This window comes from Gavialis gangeticus, unplaced genomic scaffold (assembly GCF_001723915.1).
Source record: "Gavialis gangeticus isolate Ggan-Ray unplaced genomic scaffold, GavGan_comp1, whole genome shotgun sequence".
In the NCBI taxonomy this organism is placed as follows: domain Eukaryota; kingdom Metazoa; phylum Chordata; order Crocodylia; family Gavialidae; genus Gavialis; species Gavialis gangeticus.
In genome coordinates, this window is record NW_017729034.1 from 88,491,508 (window position 1) to 88,499,082 (window position 7,575).

Genomic DNA, 7,575 nt, shown 5'->3' on the forward strand with positions numbered 1-7,575 from the left:
CCAGTTTTCCAGTAATCTTCTCATGTTCACATTTTTCATTGAAATGAAATCTAAAATCTGCCGGTTTGCAATGAGAAGATAGCATATTAGTGTGGTTTGAGGGTCTGGCTGCAACTCCACTTTCCTATAGGAAAACCTGGACTCAGTCCACTTCCAGAGAAGACTTCACAACTAAAGGCAAATGATATGCTCCATTTAGCTTGCAGTGCAGTTTCTCCTCCTTGTAGGTGGGCTCATCTCAATCACTCCAAAGGAAGCAGTGCTGTGCCAAAGGCATTAAAGAAAATGTGCATTTTCTGTTCTTTAGCTTGAAATATTGGTAGTTTCTGCTTATTAGAGAACATATTTTCTATGATGAGCAGTATAGGGAAAAGACATATATCAGTGATGTTGGACCAAAGTAGGAGTATAAATCAGTTGATAAATGAAAGTCTTTAGTGACTTGACATGGCACAACATTGCTCAATGAGGAACTTGGGAGGAGGGGTTGCCTGTGAAAAACAGAAAGCTAGGTTTCAAACTTTTAGATCCTTTCATTTAGATTACTAACACCTGATGTTTTAAACTACTGAAAGAAATAAGGTACAAATATCATCTTCAACCCCACTTACACTTCTGTTTAAACTGTGTTAGCCAGGATTGTGTTCAAACTTTGTTGTGGCCAGTATGGTTTGTCTAGCATGTTTGTCTAGTATGGTTTTCCTGACAAAACTGGTGGAGCCCATTCTGACACTATTTATTTCTGACTAGCTGAGTTGGTTAGCTGCCATAATTAGTCTATAGGAACTGTAAATAATGAAGAATTGGCTAGGTTGTCTTGGAATAATGTGGATCTCAAAAAAGCTATTTTTTGGTGACTTTTTTTTTTTATAATATAGGATTTCTTATCCACATGGAAAAACTTATTAAAACTGTATTAACAACATCATTTGTCCAAACATAGTTCCTGCCATCATGGTTCCAACCACAGTCTGACAGTCTTCTGCTACACATATTTCATTACAGGGTGAATATGGAACTTAAGGGACATGATTTGGAATTTTTCTCCTCCATTTCTGCAATATTGTCCATTAATTAGAAAAAAAAGTTTTTTTCTTTATAGTAGAATAAAAGATTTGTCCTTTATCATTTAGTAACCATTTTCTCTTCTTCCCGTATTCTGCTCTCATAGTACATAAGCCAGCAAGGATTTCTTCTTTGACTTCCCTGCTTGTGTATTATCATTCATAAATTGAAATTCAATTTAGAGTTGTCTGGAGAAGGTTTTTTTTTTTTAGCTAACTTCCATTTCCTAATACAGAACTGTGGATCTGCTCCATAGTAGCAGTTTCAGAAACATTGTAGATCTCAAACAACTGGCGATGACTTTTTTTACTCCTATTCTTTAGTGGAAAAAGAAATTAGAGAAATGAAAAGTTTTTTACTCCAGCTACATGACATTTTCATGACAAGATGAGAGAAATTCTGTACGGTAGAAATTCATTTGCATATCAAAGCTGAATGCCCTTGGCTGCATCTACATAAGACATTTACTGCACAGTTGACTAATTAACTGTGCAGTAAACTTCTCAGCGTCTACACATGCACCCCTATTACAGCGCACAAAACTAATAAACTCCACAGCAGGGTAGTACTTGTAAATATTACAGCAATGTAGTACTTGTATTTACAAATACTACAAATATTATATGCAGCAGCGCATGTACAGACACTGAGCCAGCTGGCTGGGTCGCAAGGTTGCTTCAGTGCGGGGGCTGCCTGGCAGCTAACCCCATGCTGAAGCACCCTCGCTCCCCAGTCAGTCCCTCCACAGCCCATTGAGCGTGGTCAAAGCTGCCTCAGGCTAGCAGGCTGACCCCCCCCCGGATCCACTGCCAGCCAGGGCTGTTGTGACCTGGCTCAACGTGCTAGAGTCCAGCCGCACGTGTAAACCATGTACCTGGGAGCTTCCCAGGAGCAATAAACTCCAGAGAAATAAGCACTGAGAGCCAAGTGCAGGGAGCAGTTCCCTTCCCTGCCAACCTCCCCTTGCTCCCTCCACTCTGACCACTCAGCTGAGTTGAGGGGGCAAGGGGAAGCAAGCTGACAGGTAACAGAATTCAGGGAGCCTCTCCCTAGGGTAGCAGGGCAAAGCTCCTGCTCACTCTTCACACCAAAGTCCCAGGTTTCTGGAGTGGTCAGGAGCTTTGTCCAACTTCTCCATCCCCTCACCTCCTGGGAACTGCGAACAGAGCAGAGCCCTCCCACCTACTTCTCACACCAGAGTCCCAGGAGTGAGAAGGTGGAGGTTTACCCTGCTAATGTCTCTGCTCCACTTTCTGAAACTGGAAGTAGAGCAAAGGAGCAGATGCTCCAGATGGGTGGCTTTGCCCCACTTCGCCTCTCTCACAGTGGTTCAGGAAGGGAACAGAGTGGTGAGGCAGAGCCTCCAGTCCCTTCCCTGATCCAGAGAAGCACCCAGCTTGGGGAAGGAGCTGAGAGCTATGCTGCACTGCTCCTTTTCCCTCTCAGACTGTTCCAAGGAGAGGCCTGGTCCAGGAAGAAAGAGCCACTGCTCCTTGCTTCTTCCCCAAGCTGGGCACTGTCCTGCTTGCGGGTAGGGGCTGTGGGCTTTGCCCCAATGCTAGAGATGTGGGGCAAAGTGAGGAGGCAGGTCTGGGACAGGCACGGGGAGTCTTTCCTCACTTCCTTCAGGAACCGAGAAAGGGAGCGGTTACCTTCCCCAGATTGGAATCATTCTGGTCTCAGGCAAGCACAGAGAGAAGGGGAGATGGGGCAGGTGCAGACTGAACATCTGTACTGCTCCCTCTGTAGGAAGGATTTCTATCGGGAAATTTCTGGGAAATTTCCCATAGAAATAAACGTCTGTATGCATCCAGACTAATCCAACAATTCATTGGCTACTGAAGTCCTCATACCTACAAAAAGGCTGATACAATTTGGATTGTTGAACAAATAATTGATAATAGATGATACAAGAGTGATCATGCCTCAGTTAGCTTACAGAGTGATCATGCCTCACTTAGCTTACATTTTAAGTAATGTTAGCTAAAAGATATTTGCAACAGTTGTTGATGTGTGATTACAGAAAATTAGTACCATATTTGTTCTTTTTTCTTTTGCATATTTTTCTATCATATATAATAGAAATTCTTTAATTATCTGTCGGTTTTGTTCAGAAGACTAAAGCATAGGTCTTTTAGGTCATGTTTGTAAAGGCTTCTACTTGACAGTTATTATACCAACCTCCATGCCCCAACCATTTTAACATAAAGATCTACTTCTAAAGGTAAATGGAAATGCAATGGAATTTGTTCTCCATCTCTGAAGGATCAAAATAAATATGATTGTAATATTTGCACAGCTTACACTTGAATTAAATGAAAATCATTATTCTACTGAACATTTCTTACCATAATGAGGGTTGGGGGAACAGGTGAAAATTCCACTGAAGTCAGTGTAAGTCTTCCCATGTATTTCATGGGCTTTGGTTCCTATGAATATGACCAGAGAGCAGAGGTCAGCAACCTACAGCTTGTGGGCCATATCTGGCCTGTGGAACCAATATATCTGGCTCTTGGATGTGGGATTTGGTGACATTTGGTACCAGAGGTCTTTGGCAGCAGCTTTTCTGTGCTGCTGTGGGGAAGAGCACCCACTGCAGGCATTCTTCTCATGGTGCCACAGAGAAATGGTATTGGCGATTGGGTCCTAGTACCCACCCATCCACCTCTGACCTGAAATGGGTCACTCCAGCTCACAACCAGAAATGGTTGATAACTGCTGCCTTAGAGGACTTTCTAGCATGGACTTTCTGTTCTCTAGCATCACTCAATAGACCTACTTAGTGATGCTACTAATGTACCTCCAGATTGGATTCTCTGCCACTCACAGCCTGCCAGACCTAGAAAACTTTCCCTTAATGTTTTTTCATCTTCCTAAGCCCACCCTCTATGTCCCTACGCAGTCCAACCCCAGGATCTTTCTGTTTCTTGCAAGAGGCTGGGTACGTAATGGAGATGGAGGAGAGATATGGAATTTTGTTGCAGCTGCTGTACCTCTTGGTACCTGTTGAAAGGACTTCTGGCCTGGAACTACTTCAGTGGTGTCCGTAAGAAAAAAGGCTTCTTCAAGTCTTCTTTCTTCAAGCCCCTCCTCAAGACTTCTCTCTTCTGTAATGCATGCAGGTGGCAAGTTATAGCTCTTAATAATACTGTCATAGTGGAGGCATTCTTTACAATGACTTCTCTTGGCATGTCTTGGCTTCTTACTGGAGGAGAAAAAGATGGATTCTCAAGGAATACCAATGGATTTGGGTGTTGATTTGCTACTTGGCACATATCTTGTATCCCAGGGATGAAAACCTGAACAAAGGTGCTGCTCATTGCTAGTGGGTGGGTAAATGCACTTCTCTGTCTCCTGCTGTGTACAGTAGGAAGTTACTATAATACTCTGTCTAGTGTCAGGTCTCAATTTTAAGACTTTCTCCTGACTGCATGTGTTTCTTTCACAGGAGGTTTCAAGATCATCATGCCTACTAGAGGTCTAGAAGATGCAGGTAACATTTACTTATTCTGTAAAAAAAATACATGTCTTAGTCTCTTTCCACTTTCCTATTCTTTGTCAATTGCTTTCAATTCACGTTCAGACCTCCAGCCACAAGAATATAATACATTCCTTAAGCTCTGTATTTTCTTGATCCTTCAGCTGATGTGGAATCTTGACTCCTTTTTTTCCTCATCCTTGTATCAGGATGAAAATATAATATGTTTTGAAAACATGGGAGCTGAGAACCTGCAGTTTTTTTTCTTCTGCCTATGCTTGGCAGTGCAAATCATGCCCCTAAGCTCTTTTCTTTATAAATAGAACTGTGGAAACATATTGCACTTCAGCATATCAAGTGCTGTAGCCTGGTTAGACACCATGCAGTTCTAAATTACTTTTAAATCTGACATGTATAAGTTTCTGAAATTGCAGTTTTTAAACTATTACTGTCATAATTCATCTTCAGCCTTCATCTCCAGCATTATCTTCTAACTACAATGTAATGCAGTCAACAGGAAGATGGAGCTATGAACTGATACTGCTAGTTTACCTTATGCTTAAACACTTTCCTTTAAAAATGTAAAATGCATTTTTTTATTTTTGTAGACCGTCAGGTTAAATTTATTTATAGGTTGGTGATTTAATAGGCCTTAAGTATTGTTAGGTTAATGTAAGTTACATTAAGGGAAGTAATATAAAAAGGAACTATGTCCCCAATGAGAGAAACTTCTTGAAAGAAGTTAAAGTCAGTTTTAATCAGGTTTAGGATGTCTAATCTTGTTTAAGTATTCAGATGAGTGTGTTCTACCTTGACCAAAAGAATGACAGAAGAACATCATCTTTCTGACTGTATTTGTGAAAGTTTCTATTAAGTAATGTTGTAAGCTTTTACTGAGGAGAGGGATAAAAGAGGGATCAGTAATCTAAGGATGTAAACACATGTCACCATTGTGCTTCCATAAAAAAATGATGGCAGCACAAAGTCCAAGCAAACAAAGGTCCTTGCCCAAAATTTGTGCCCATGACACAGGTGGTATGATTTTGTGCCTCTGCTTTGTGGCCAATGTCCTTTTTGCTTTAAGGCAGGAGAGTTCAGGCAGGCTGAAGCTGCCCATACTATCTAACCACCCCAGGCAGGAACTCCTTCATTTGCAGTTCCCAGGGTATGCAGGATTGATCCCCCGGTGTCCTGGGAAGGCTGGCATCCCTGGGTTCCCTGGTTTGGAATTCCCTTGACACATGTCAATACTCTGTTGTGGTTCTGGAGCTGAGACTGCCACACAGCTGATAGGAGGCTCCAGCTCCAGGACTGCACAACCTGGGGGTGTCGAACTTGCTCCAGTGTTGTCCCAGGTCTGGGGATGTCAGTCTCAGCAGTCTCAGTCCTGGAACTGCAAAAGAGTCAGCTTTCCTCACTTGCAGAGATGCAGTTCAGAGATTCCCTGGGGCAGGTCTCTGCAAGTGGGAAACACATTACCCATTGTCCCGCAGGATCAGTGGGTAGGACAACAGGTGACACGTTTTGCCCAATGAAGCGGACACATTCTGGCACAGCTGACCCACTTAATTTGGTGACATTTAGTTATACCCTAAGATGTATTCCTCCTGCATCCTTTATTGAAGTTCCTATCTGAAGATGTTCTGATCATCTCATACCTCTTACAACTTAGTCTTTGGTTTGGGGTAAGATCTTCTTGATGGGTTTGTTGTCTGTTAGGAATTTTAGAATGAGGAAGTCAAGTAGCACTAAGTTACAAGATTCTTGTGTTTACTAAACTGCTACTTGATTATTGAGTATATCTAGATATATTTGTGTGATGTGTTATGTGCATTGTCTTCTCCTTTATTTCCTAGCCATATCCGTTCATGCAGAATTTCAATCAAAGTTTGCTGTATGATCACTCCATTGGAAATATTCATTTTGCTGGGAAGAAAGGGGCTGTTTAGCATCAAACTTCTTGACTCTGGCTCCCCTTGGAGCACTGGGGGGTCAACAATATTGACCATTTAAAAATAACTTAAAAGGGGGTAACTTGGATTTTATCATATAAATTGTCTTTTATCACATAAGACAATTACATGATCTAGTGATTTGAACAAGTTATTGAGTTAGAACTCTACATTTTCCAGTGAGATGGTTTTCTGGGCCTCAGTCTTTGTGGATGTCTTTACATGTGCTCCAGGGCTGAGGTGGGGGGAGGCACTTTAATTAGAGCAGCTCCAAGAGCCACTCTCATGGATTCAGTGTCTCACACTTCAAAATGGTGGCAGGGGCACCTTAAAGTTTGTTCGCCGAGCTTTAGTTAAAGTATCCCAGCTGCCATTTTGAAGCTCAAGGACACTGGATACACAAGATGTGGAGACTGCTGGAGCATGCTGATTTGCATGGTCCAGCAGACTTGATTAATCAAATCTTCTCCAACATGCTGTAATTACAGCATATCAGAGCAGTGTCTGTGCATGTCTAGAAGCACCCTGTTCGTTCAGCTTGGGACACTTTGAAATGGCCTGCATTTTATTTAGTATGTGTCTCAGTACTTTCTGAAAATTACACCGCTTTAAAAAGTCTTTGAAGGGGTGAAAGGGCAGAATGGTTCAGGCGTGTAGCTGTGGATCTAAAGGTGTAAGTTTGGGGCACCTGTTGCACTTGTGCCAAATGATACCTGCAGTCAAACCAGCTGTAAACAGGTACCTGGTTTTTCTAAATGGGATGGCAAAAGGCATTGGATATAATGCTTAGCACATTACTCGATTGTGTGTCATTGGACAAAAACTGGCATACCTTACTTAATTCTTCTAGCTCAGTGGGCCACATAAATGTGGGCAGGTCTTTGACCTTTTCTTTTTTGAAGCGGCTTTAGTTGGCTACCCTAAATTACTAGTCACTTTGGAAAATGCAGGCCATAGTTTCACTATCTTCCTTGATGACCATTGCATAGCCATTCATTCTGTCTACTTAACAACATGGGGTTTTTGAAGCTTAGTTACATTCAGGGGTTTAACAAAGCAGCTGGATGCCAAGGGCAATGT

General features: G+C 42.1%; 1 protein-coding gene across 2 annotated transcripts in view; it reads left to right on the forward strand.

Moving 5' to 3' along the window:
* HIVEP2 (human immunodeficiency virus type I enhancer binding protein 2) overlaps window positions 1-7,575 on the forward strand; it is a 154,459-nt gene that overhangs the window by 110,736 nt on the left and 36,148 nt on the right. For both annotated transcript variants that reach the window (XM_019527193.1, XM_019527194.1), the window contains exon 3: window positions 4,514-4,558. The gene's annotated coding sequence lies outside the window, so the exon portion shown is untranslated. The remainder of the gene's footprint in view (window positions 1-4,513; window positions 4,559-7,575) is intronic.